This window comes from Wolffia australiana, chromosome 6 (genome assembly GCF_029677425.1).
Source record: "Wolffia australiana isolate 7733 chromosome 6, ASM2967742v1".
Taxonomy (NCBI): Eukaryota; Viridiplantae; Streptophyta; class Magnoliopsida; order Alismatales; family Araceae; genus Wolffia; species Wolffia australiana.
This window is the reverse complement of record NC_135840.1, coordinates 11491756-11505108: the sequence shown is the minus strand read 5'-3', so window position 1 is coordinate 11505108 and position 13353 is coordinate 11491756. Positions and strand designations below refer to the sequence as shown.

General features: G+C 46.2%; 1 long non-coding RNA gene across 1 annotated transcript; it reads left to right on the top strand.

Moving 5' to 3' along the window:
• Positions 1 to 958: 958 nt before the first annotated feature.
• Positions 959 to 11203, top strand: LOC144704528 (uncharacterized). The gene is made up of 2 exons (XR_013581830.1): positions 959 to 2063; positions 11005 to 11203. It is a non-coding gene; the product is annotated as an uncharacterized LOC144704528 (long non-coding RNA).
• The last annotated feature ends 2150 nt before the right edge of the window (positions 11204 to 13353 follow it).

Sequence of the window (13353 nt, the reverse complement as noted above, 5' to 3'; positions counted from 1 at the left end):
GGGTGCCTCTCTCCTCGTGTAATGGTTCTGAGTATCACAGGGACAGAACCTCCGTGTTGCGCCTTGTGGCTCAATCGCGTTTCTATGGCCATCCCTAGGGTACCTAGATGAATTATTCGGAAAATGATGTAATGCGGAATGATGCTGATGAGGCGTCAGGGACGCGCTGTGGGCGACCAAAATGGGGCTCTAATACCAATTTGGAGTTGCACGATGTCTAGGACGTGGGCCGGTCGACAATGAGTGTGATGGCTCGGTGCCGATACAGGGTAAAGGTATCGAACATCAACCGGGCCGTCGTCCGACAATGACCCTAAGTGGGTGATACTCTATAATGCAACGCGTGATGTGTCTAAATGTTGTACGTACAATGCCGAATAACAAGGGATGTCGACCTCCGAATTTGACAGAGTAGCCCAATAGTGGGAAGGTAGGCCTCACGAGCCTCGTCATAGGAGATGAGGACAGCTACGGCTCCGAACAGAGTGAATCTGTAGGGGCCCACACGTAACGGGCTTGGCCGACTTGATGGTGCACTCCATCAAGGATCGTCAGCGATGTCATCCGCGCCACGCGCCTGCGACGTTGAAGACCAGGTGATCTTGCTCTGGTTATCCTTTCCCATTTTCCATCTTTCACCTGTGTTTTTGTCTTTTCCGTCTCGTCCATCTCGTTTTCACCGTGTTTCGTCACGTTCGCGACATCATTCATCTCCGTCGTTTGCCATCGAGGGGGGATGGGTCTTTCTCTAACCTCTCCCCTGTTGCTTCTCCCTTTTTTCTTCTTTTCCTGTTTCCCCTTAATTTCCCTTGATCTAAGTGTTTTCCTTTTGTTTTGTAATGGGGGAAGCCCACTTATAAGGGCTCCCCAAAGGACCCTTTTATGGCCCATGTTAGGGCCCATCTCTGCCCCCTTCATAAGGGAAGAGAGGACGCCCTAATTCTCCAGACCAGGACATTTTTTGAAATGAAATTCTATCGTAGAACGTTTTGGTCTCCCCTCTCGATCGAAGAAGGAAATCGAGAGGGAGGAGGGAGCGTGAACTGACGGAGATTCAAAGGTACGTGCAGAGGGAGAAGCGGGGAAGGTCGCCTCTGCCTCAGCGGGCCTTCAACCACCCCCGTCTCCCTGGCGCACGCGCAGAAGTCCCCACTCACCAGGCGACCACCGTGGACCTGAATTTACAAGGCCTGGGCCGCTCACCGGTGCCGGAAATTCTTCGTCGGGAATTCCTCGCTGGGAAGACTGCTCGTGAACTTCTCGTCAGGAAGACTGCTCGTAAATTTCCTCGCCGGGAAGATTGACCGTAAATTCCACGCCGGGAAGCCTGTTCAGGAATCCTTCGCCGATTCCCCTTCCCCTTGCAGATTTCCACAACGCACGCACATTTGGCGAGCAATTTGCGAGCGCTGAGTTTCTGCTCAGGATTCCACCACAGAAGCTACCGCTGCCAAAATAAGTAACCCCATCTGTCGGGCCTCCCACTCACCCTGCGGGCTGACGTTCCTGGACTCATTCACCCTGCGCGCGATGACTAAGGCGAGTGACGAAGACCGTCTCGCCCTCCTGGGCGCCCACGCCGTTGTTGGCCCACGCCGGATGCCTGGGACTCTACAGCCCTACACGGAACTTCGCCCAGTCCATCGTAGCTGATTGTGTACGCCACCCCACGAGCTCGTCCTAGCCGCCCCTACTCGCAGGCCCCGACACGCACCGGCCTTCCGGGCGTCGAAGTCCAATCTCAAGTTGGTCGGCCACGAGCAACTGACCGAGCACCATCGCTCGTCGTTCTGCACATAGGGAACCCGGTGCCGCGTGGTGCCAACCGCTACTGCTGCTCGGTGATACCGCACCCCATCTTTGATGCGCCAACCCCACTGAGTCGGCCCTCCTGCTTTCCTGCCTCAGCCCCTCAGTTTTATCCTTCCTTCCTCCGCCCCTTTGAGTAAGCTCCGGCAACATCTGCCCGTTGAGCTGCCGTGACCTCCCCGGCGCCCCTTCATCCAACCCGCTCCGACTGCCGACCGTCGACGACTCCCTGCACTACGAGCCACGCCGTCGAGGTACACCGTACTCCCCGTCGCTCGTTTATTTACTCCTTGCAGTGTATTTTTGTTCCGACTCCCCCGCGCTCGGGCTAGGTAGGTGATTGAGGTTAAACGAGAGAAAAACTACATCTTTGAGTGTCTTACCGATACGGACGAGTACGTTCGTTACGTGCGAGCCCTACACATAGATTCTGTTTGGCCATAGACGTCCTCGTCGCTCCGATGAGGTTCGAGAGGCCCCCGTCGCCGTCAACCGGCGACTCCCGTCCAAGCTTAGAGCTTGGCGCCTCCCTCGAGTTGGAACCTGCACGTACGACACGTAGGGCATTCTGTATTCACGTAGTTACATACCCATTAGGGTACCCGTCGGACGACGACACCGCCGTTTTCCGATACTTTATGATTTAGTGGCATCGAACCATCATATTAGGTGCCTACCGGACGATGTCCAAGATGTCGTCTTGCATCACAACTCCTATCGCAGAGACGCTCAAGATTGACGTAGTTCACGGTCAACCAGTCTCTCTCACCTATATCTAATCTGTGCGTGGTGGAAGCAACCATAGGAATATTGCCAAAAATAAGAGAGGGGCGGGCAGAGAGAGATGAGGTACCTCGTTGGTGTCTACGTGCCAGGGTCTTCTACGTCGTTGTGTTCGGATCAATCCCGGCCCATGTCGATGGTGGGAGGTGCCAAAGAAGGGAACCGGTCGGATATGACAACCGTGAGCGGGAGCGGACAAGGGAACCGGTTGGAGGAGGCGGCCGCAGCAGGGCCGCGTGTTGGTGCACATGCAATACTCCAGATGGGGAATCAAGCAAGGCACTAGGTCGGTCGAGAACAAGCAAACGTTTGCACCGTTTGGAGTGGTCCCCAAATAGGGCTTCCCAACGCGGTAGACACCAGTCACGCCAGCTGCACCTTGCTCGATTAGTCGACCTAGGGTGGTCAACGCGAGCCTAGTCAAGCACAAGGTGGTCGAGAAACGCGGGCGACCTGGTGGACCGGCGAGTCGGATCAGCACCGAGAGTGGTCGTGCAAAGGGGGGGGATGTCCCCGCAGCTCCTGTTGACCTATGAGACCACACGCGGGGTAGGTTTGACGTATTCGGGGCGCTGATGGTCACCATACGGTGACTAGGCGGCGCCCAGGAATGACGTGTGTTGCACTAGGCGATGGCTGTAGATCTCCGTGCAGGGGGGGTGGAACGCAGCCGTGGTCAGGGGCATTCGATTTTCCCCCTCCTCCACTGCCTGCGGATCTTCTTCCCTTCAGGCTCACTCCTCCACACTTTCTCCTTTCCCTCCTTCTGGACAGGACCTACTTCTTCCTTCAACACAATAACATTTCAATGAAAACAAGTCTGACCTGGCTAGGGCACCCATCCTTTCCTTTTATAGGGGAAGGACATGAATGGGCCCCTAACAATACCAAAAGAGGGGGAAATAAAGGGATTAAGGCCCATTAAGGGGGAGGTCCTTAAAGATTGGACTCTCCCCTCACTACAACGCAAGAAAAAGGAAAAGAAAGAAAAGTCAAAGGAAAAGGGAGAATGGGGCGGGGAAGTAGGAGAGGATGAGAAAGAAAAAAGCTAACCCGAATCTTCTCTCCCCGTCACTGAGAAAATCTGACGGCGGGAAACATAAGAGAACGCGGATAAAAATACGACTCAAAAGACAGACAAAAACGACAAAAAATTAATACAACATGCCCTTTACCCAGAATATCTGAATCTGGGCGTGCGCACGGTCATCTTGGCTTGTCGGGCAAGCTGAACGTGAGCCGACGGTGATGTCGTTGAGGATGGTGGCATCTCTGAAGACATTCCTTGGGGCTCTGCTTGCGTTGGGCCATCAGAATCTTTTGCAAGCAGCATCCCCTTTGAGTGAGGGAAGCAATATTTCTCACCAGGATTTGATGAATGTCTACAATATTTCTATGGGCAAGGGTGAAGCTTTGACTTGGGCATTGACAAAATTAAATAATGCAATAGATATTCTCCTTTGGCGGAAAGATGTGCAATCATGGTAGTCTTAGGAGTTTATTCTGGCAATTATTCAGAGTTCTTCATTAACCTAACGAGAACCACGATGCTCAATCTTCAGAGTATTCCACCGTTATCAATTTGGAAAAGGAAGATGACAACCCCGATGCCGTTGACGAACGATCCTGGCACTATGAACGAAAGCCTTGGACTGATCACAATGTGAGAAGAACGGAGATCAATCGTTCCTTATTGGCAAAAGGACAACTCAACTCTTCTTCCACCGTTTAGACTTCTTCCAACACACTCAATCACAGGAGAGCCATGTAGATGAAAGAACACACAGAGAAACCTTGTTGCACGAATGATTTGATCAAACTCCAGAGATGACAACCTCTCTTTCACGGTTGTCTTCCATGTAACTGTCTCTCAAGACAGATCTGAGTTGGGACCCACTACTAGAAGAGAATGAAAATGAACAAGACCAATAATTTGAATTTTGACTTTTCCGAATGACAAAAACCTATTCTCCATTAAGGCATTCCCCTCTTTTATATAGGTGGATGCCTTAATGGGCCTTTAGGGGAAAGGTCCAATGAGAGACCTTCCATTAATGGGCCACTTAAAAAAATTACATCAAGATAAAACAAAGGCCTAAACAGGTGGTCCCTTTTGAAATTCATAACACAAAGAAATACTCGGAATACAATGCGTAATTTACCCAATCGATTGTCAAGGCGTGCACTTGAATGCATGGTTCTTTGCGTCGGCTCAGGTGTCACATTGCGGTTGCTGGCGGGCATGACTAGGAGCATCTCGATGGTCCTCCATCATCGTCCTGACATTGTCATAACTCGACTCCTGAGAGTTAGAACCTAGGATATCGTCCAAAGGTTGGATGAGCTCTGGTTGAAGTCACTAAAGAGCTGATTCTAAAATTTACATGTCTTTTGACGATTGTTGAGCTTGCCAATGAACCACAAACTCGCGGTCCCATCACTCCCTTGTAGCGTTAATTACTTCCTCTAGTACTGACTTGATAGGCTCATGCCTCAAAGGGGTCAAGATAGGGGGAGTTGGGTTGTGTCCTTCACTCTCTTCACCACCAAGGCTCAAGGGCTGTGAGGATTAGTGATAGGTGGCATAGGTTGGTATCGGACTAGATCGCTAACATTGAAGGTGGAAAAGATCCCCCATTTAGAGGGAATGCCAACAACATAGGGGTTCTCGTTGATCACACGGGCTATCGGGAAAGGCCCGACACTATGAGCATGGGGCTTTGTAGTAACCTATGGAGAATACCTATCAGGCCACCACCTGACCATTACTAGATTTCCCTCGGTGTACCGGACTGGCCTAAGACCTATATCGACAGAAACTCTGTATTTTTCATTATGCAATGCAATGCATGTATTTATGTCACGATACATCTCTAATATGTTGTGCAAATGCAATGCCATCCTCAGAAGCTCTAGAATGCTTTTCAACGGGGGTAAGGTCTAAAGGCTTATGAGGTATATGGCCATAAACGATCTCAAACGGAGTGCGACCAGTGGTACAGTTCACCAAAGAATTAAATGCACATTCGGTAGTGAGTAGGACATTATCCTAAGCAGAGAGAGTTTCTCCGACAATCAAGTGAAGTATATTCCATAGGCTACGATTCACTACCTCAGTATGCCATTCATTTGCGGGTGACAGGCTGTGAAAAATTTACGTCTGTCTCCCCATCAAGACCCATAGAGTGTTCTAGAAATAGCTTGTGAATTGCATGTCGCGATCCGAGACGATTGACTGCGCTACTCCATGCAAGGTGACGATCTCGTTGAAAAAAAAGCCCGCTACATGCAAGACATCAGCGGTCTTTGAGCATGGTATAAAGTGGGCCATTTTAGACAATCAATCAACCATGACAATAATAGAGTGGTGTCGTTGCGGGGTTTTCAATAGGCCAAGAACAAAGTAAATACTAACGTCATCCCATGGGCACATTGGTATGAGTAAGGGCGTATAGAGTCCGGCGTACTGGTTTGTCATCTTGGCCTTCGAGCAAATCAAGCAACGGGAGACAATTTTTCTGATGTCGCTCTTTAGTGATGGCCACTAGAACAGATATTTTAACAATGGATGGTCTTGTTGACACTGAGCTGTCCCCTTGGACCACATGCGTGTGTTTCCCAGATGAGGAAATCCCTTAGTGACGTTCGAGGAACACATAACCTCTTTCCATAGAATAATCTAGGTATTAGGACTTTGGGCCGTCACTAATGGGATGTCTAATCTTCCACAAGTCACAACAATCATCATAGTCTTGTGGAGTTTGATCAAATCTGAAAACTCGGGTCTTCATAATGTTCCACTTGTCTTTTACTGAGAGCATCGGCTACGACATTGTCCTTCCCTTTCTTATGTCGAACGATGAACATATAGTCCTGTAAATAGGCTATCCATCGAGTGTGTCGATCACTAACCCTCCTCTGGTCATGCAAGTGCCGGAGGGCACTATGGTCCAAGTAGAGCGAAAAATCCTTCGGAAGTGGATTATGTCGCCAATGTCAAAGCAACTATACTAGGGCGTAAAATTCACGATCGTAGTTATCATATCGATGCCTTGTATTGTTCAGTTTTTTGCTGAAGTATTCAAGCGGGTGTCCGTCCGGGCTAAGAACGCCATCAACACCTATCCCTAAAGCATCGCAAGCCACGTCAAACACTTTGTTGGAGTCAGGCAGTCGTAGGACGGGTGCGTTGGTCATGGGGTGCTTGATCTCTTCAAATGCCTTGTCGGTCGCCTTCGTCGATTCGAACTCATCCAGACTGATAAGATCGGTGATAGGGGCTGTCACGCCGCTAAACTCTGGCACAAAACATTGCTAGAAAGTTGCTAAACCCATGACACTACGTAGGTCATGAGCGTCTTTGGGCTTGGGCCATCACGTGATTGCGTCAATCTTTGGTGGACGGCCGGATACTCCGTGAACTAATATGATGAAGCCCATAAAGGAAACCTTGGCCATGAAGAAACTACATTTCTTTGAGTGGGCATTGAGCTTCTATCTATGAAGCGCCGCACATACATCTCAAAGGTGTCGTAGGTTGTCTTCATGGGACCCACTAAATCGTTGAAGTATACGATGACAACTCTATAGATGAATGGTCATAAAACCTTGTTCGTCAAACATTGCAACGTGGTTGGGGCATTGAAGAGCATGAATGGCATAACAATCCAATCGAAAAGGCCATCTTTAATCTTGAAGGCCGTCTTCCACTCATCTCATTGTCGGGATGCAGACCTGGTGGTATCCACTATGTAAATTAATTTCTGAAAAGATGGTCTCTCTGGCCATTTGATCAAATAGATCCTGTAGTCTTAGAATGGGAAAATGATACTTCACCGTTATCATGTTGATGGCGCGGAAATCGCAACAAATACGCCACCTATTGTCTTTCTTCAGCAAGAGTAGTGAAGGGATGGCGTACGGACTAAGGCTCTCTTGTATGAGGCCCTTAGCCAGGAGTCCCTTTACCTGGCTATACAATTCCTCATATATTACCAGTTCATCCGGTAACGCGCTAAGTTCTCGAGCGAAGCTCCAGGAATGAGATAAATGGCGTGTTGTATGCTATGCATAGGTGGGAGTTCGTTGGAGAGTTATTCGGGAAAGGCATCCCCAAAATTGGCCATGAGCTCAGTCAGGTTAGGCACCTCTAATACATCGGCCGCTTGTGATGGCTAGTTTGAAGGAACATCTCGCACGAGAATGAGACATATGGGTAAGTCTTACTGTTCCTATTCAAGCTTTGATCAGAATATGCATCCATTGGTGATCAACGGTGTCTTCGGCTAGGGAGGTGGTGTCACTAAGGTTGACGCTAGATGAGTAGGTGCACGTACTGCTGGGTACCATAGTAATCTGCGTCCACCATACACAAATGAACATGTGTTTGCTCGACCCTAGAGTTGGAGGTCGTTGTCGAACTACCAGGGACCTCCTAATATAATACTAGCAATCTTCATAGGGAGGATGTTGCATAGCACCCGTTCAACATAAGTGCTCATTTTCAAGGACACGGAATAGTGCGATCGTATCAGAAGGGTCAAAGCGTCAATCCATGATACGCTATAGGGAACAGGGTGAAGCGTAAAAGTAAGGCCGAGCTTGGCAACGGTATCTTCGGAGATTGCATTGATACAGCTCTAACTATTAATAATCAACTTGCACCTAGGCCCATGAATCTTTACATAGACTTAAAAGATCAATATGCGTTGCAAAAGATCATCTGAGTTAGTTGTTGATTGTGTCCGCGGGGGCGATAAAATGACCACTGGTGTAGGAGTTTGTGTTGGTGTAATGCTGGGCAGCACTAGTTGTGGTCGAGCGTGGAGCACTCAAGGTGTCGGTGCTGACATCGACAAAGTCCTGACTATCGGTGCTCGGGATGCATTTGAAGCACGTCTCGGTGCCCCAAAAACATCTCGATACGTAGTAGTCTGCTGAATTCCAAAGTTCACTACCAGTGAAACGGGGGCTGGAACTATGAGGGTAATCTGGATGTACCCTAACGGTTCCTCATAGGCCTTATTATTGGGGCACCCGCTTGGATTGATAACTACCTCTATGTCATCCTAGGGTGTTTGGTCGATAGGGTTTCCATTAACATCCATGAAAAGTAGAGAAGGACAGTCGGACCGTCAATGTCCAAACCCCTTGGACTTGAAACATTGTTGGTGCTCGCGGTTCGCGGTCAGATCACGAGCAATCAAGATGATGAAAGAGGTAGCTGGGACAATGCTAATCATCGTTAGTGGAGGAGAAGTGCGCCTAGTGGGGAGTGGAACCCCTCTCTGTAATCCAGTGATCGAGGATGACATAGTAGTCAGAGCTGTGGCGGTGGATGGAATACGAGTGGTTAGGGGCAACGTCGAAGATGTATCCTCGTTGGAGAACTCATTCCTCTCCACTACACTGTATGCCTGATCTATTGATGTTGGATTTTGCTCCAATACCTTAGTTCCTAGTTGTAGACATAGTTTGTGCACGAAGAGTGCAATCTGAACATGGGGGCTATCAACGAATTGACAGCGCATACGGTACTTCTCGAAGACCTCTATGTAATCACTAACCTTGCACCTACCCTGCTTGAGATCCATCCAATGTAGGAGGAGATGTGCCATCTAGAGCATAGGGATATACTTATCGTTGAGCTTTCTCAACATGACTTCCCAAGTGATGGGTGGATCTCCTCATCACCTCATGGCATCCTTCTCGTTCTTCTAGAATATCTTGGGCTGGCCTTCAAGCTTGGCCTCCGCATATGCGATACAAAAGGTCATCGTCCATATCATACCATAGGAAGTAACTCTTTAAATCTGATTCCTAGTACGTATAAACCTTCAGATTTTGTGTGCCCTCGTAGAAAGGAAATTTGATTCGTACACTTTTGAAACATGGCTTGATGGGCCTCCCGTCTACGGTCTCGATCATCGTCGTAGTGACGACGGGTTGGCTGATGTTGAAGGACATCCTATTGCCCGTACGGTTCTAAGGGTTCTATTGTCGGGGCGGGAGCTAGGACATGTTGGACCGGATGATAACCATGCGACGCAGGAGGTCCTGGTGGCACATTGACAACTCTTGGGGCCAGAGGCCCCAGTTGTACATATTGGCCATATGGGGTGGATGCCCCATATAGTACATATGCTGCGGGAGCAGCCGGCGGTGCAGCGGGTAGCACTAGGGTGGCATAGGAATCATCCGACGCGTAGATCGGCGGTGGCGCGTATGAAGGTACATGGGTTGGCGCGGATCGGTACGGCCTCTAGTCTGATTGGGGCACCAACGCATAATACGGCTCCTCTCATGTAGGTTGGTGGCCATGTGTGTATGAAGGCACATGGTCATCACGCGTCAAGTACTAAGCCAGGGCCAGCTTATAAGGTCAGTTTTGGTTTTCATGTCGGGGTCCTCCAGCTAGGTATCCGGCCATTGCGGATGCCTCCTCTAAAGGTGGAAGCCTCAGCTCGTGATAGTTTTGTGGCCGATCCTGATAGTAGTATCGGTCTTCATTGCAACATAGAATTTGATATTCGTCTGTCGAAGGTTGTCTTCATTGTTGTTGTCCCACTGACATCTAAATTGGCTGATAGGGCCACGTTGGTGGCTCATACGATTGAGGTGGCACATTTGCAGGTGGGTGGGACTCAAAGTTGTCTCTGGCTGGCGCTTTCCCCGGTCATTGGATGAAATCATCCACTCGTGTCAAAGCGCGGTGACAGCCTGGCGCCGGAAGGATGACGAGGTTAGTATAGTGTGTCCTAGGTCATCAGACCGAGGTAGTGCCACAGTCATCAGCGACACGCTATGGGGAGTAGGATATATAGGTGTTGATTCCCTACTAGCTAGAGTAGTCCACTTGGCCTCGATGGAGTCAGGCATAGTGGTCTCAAGAAGTGCTAGGAAGGGATCTTCTAGGGGAAGATCCGCAAGTTCAGGATTGTACAACAGATCATCATCGTGTGACGTACCATCCATGGTGGACCGCAAGTGGCCACGTGTTTGAACCACCCTATGGCCAGTTATTTTGTTCTCTAGAGTTTCCTTGTTTGTAACTTCGGCAATGACAAACTCTCTTTCACAGTTGTCTTTGCTTGTAACTCTCTCTCAAGACAGATCTGAGTTGGGACCCACTACTAGAAGACAATGAAGAGGAATAAGATCAATAACTTTAATTTTGACTTTTTAGAATGACAAAAACCTATTCTCTATTAAGGCATACCCCTCTTTTATATAGGTGGATGCTTTAATCAGCCATTAAGGAAAAGGTCTAAATGAGAGACCTTTCCCTAATGGGCCAATTATAAAAAAGAAATTACATCAAGATAAAACAAACGCCTTAACAAGTGGCCCCTTTTGAAATTCATTACACATAAAGAAATACTTGGAATAAGATGCGTAATTTACCTGGTGTAGGGTTCTTCACGTCATCTCGGGCATCACCTCATAGTGGCTGGCCGGCTTGACTAAGAGCTTCTCGGTGGTCTTCCATCAGATCCTTTGCGTGTGACTCTCTGGGCTCATGTATCACTATACTTAATGACCCTGGTGGCCTCATAACCTTTACTGATCTTCCAAATTAATTAACAATATTATCAAATATATTAATTAATGTCAGATCAATTTAGCCCAATCAATAGGTTGAGTTTCCACCACGTGAGGTACCAAGCTAAACTTCGTGCTCGAGAAGATACAAAATAGTTTGTATCAACTCACTCATGGGACCTATTCATGATCAGTTACCATGTACCTCTAAATTTTCCTTGAGCTATCACCTCTTATACCAAGGGTGGAGGATCCCATCTTCACCACTAAATCATCTTGGTAGCCTTCTTGACGCACCCAACCTAAGACTATTTAGAATCCCATGATAAGAGACTTGTTGGTCATAGTCAAGTAGGACTGCCCTTGACACCACATCCTTGGTTTCTCAAATCTAAGGAGTATCTTTATAACCACAATGTGAATCAACCTGAGTCATACTTTAATATAATACTCTTTTAGCAAACTCTTTAGCAAACTCTTTCCACGAAAGAGCACCCACTATCTAGTCTTAGTGTTTCCACATTGATGCTTACGGGAACAATCATGCTCGTCATTTATATGAGTCTATATAGTGTTATTCTATCCGAATATTTTGATGTCCTTTTTAAGTATCCTTCCAAAGGAATTTTTAAAATACATGGTTAAAAACTAGTGATCTACGTATTACAGTCTCATCATTCTTCATTAAGTCTGAGCACGAAGACATGGACTTCATTATAAGCATTATATGTGCATTATAATTAATATGTTATATTGATAAACACACAAGGAAATATGGAATGTATGATTGAGTTTTTGGTCACATGTATATCCATCACTTCTTAGATACTTGTAGAATATACTTGGGCTTCGTTTCATCCATGAGCCAATTCACAGAAACAATGGGGCCACAACAGATACAGTGTAGAAAATAAAAGCCAAGATTGCCTATATTTAATGCATTACCCTTAAATGCATTGTGTAAAAAATGTGACAAATTCCCATTCAAAAATTTAGAAACTATAAATTCTCAAACAGAACAAAAACTATAATATTTTTTGCTTTAGACAAGGTCTCCTCAGTCTGGCTGGAGACTATATATCGCAATGTACAACCTTTGCCATCTCAAAAATCTCAAACTAGATGCGAAAATTCAAAATCACCATTTACCTAAAATCTAAAGGGAAAACCTTAAATAAAGATATTTTTCTCCCTTAAATAAAATAATATTTTTTTAAATCATCTTGATTTATTTCATATAACACATGTTCTTATGAAAAATATGATTCTTAACAATAAGTAAAGATAAATTAGTATTGCCATGTAAGATCAAAACTAATGGTATATAGAAAATATTCCCATTCCTTTGTTTTATACTTCAGTTTGTAATGTCTTTTGTCCTTCTCCGTGGTTTAACTTGAATTTGAAGTCTTTCATTTGCCAATAACTCAAGAGAATATCTGAATTTATATGGACTGTTTGAATTTAGGGAAGGTCTAACAAGGATCAGCCTTGAAAATTCACATATAAATGGATAATAATAACTTATGTTGTATTTTAGCCAGTAAACTTTTATGAAATGTGTTCTATGGTAAGGATACTATATAAAAGAACTATCATACTACACTCTATAAAATAACTACTATCCTTTATACTCCCCAAAATTTTAAGAATCCATTATAATACTTTATTAATAAATTAATCCATAGTTGGTATAATGAGGCATCAGATCATCTATTTCGGAAATGTAAAGGTTAGAAATCATGGCATAAAAATGATGGGCCTGCAAACTTTAGGCTGGAAGAGAACATGTCCAGTAGGCCATGCTATATGATGGGCTGAGGATAAAGCTAGGAATAAATGAAGTAAAATTTTCAATGGATTCACTTCGTCGTTGGAGTGGCTATAAAATTGTTTTAATATGATTCTGGACTCCAAAATATGAATACTCTTGTATATAGGTGTTCTAAATTAACATTCACAGATTTTATATTAGTCAAATAATTTTATTGATAATTAGTGTTGGTTTTGATCAAAAGTATAAAAATTTAAATAATTAATTTGGAGAGTGATCTATGAGCTGTAGATATGGGAGATAAAAGGGAATCCATTGAAAATTTAGGAGAAGGAGCAAATGGAGATAGGCTTCATCCACAAAATTTAGGTGGTTTGATGGTTGAGAGCCTAGGCCGTGTCCATCCTCAAAACCTTCAAATTTTGCCATTGGGAATATTAGCTTTG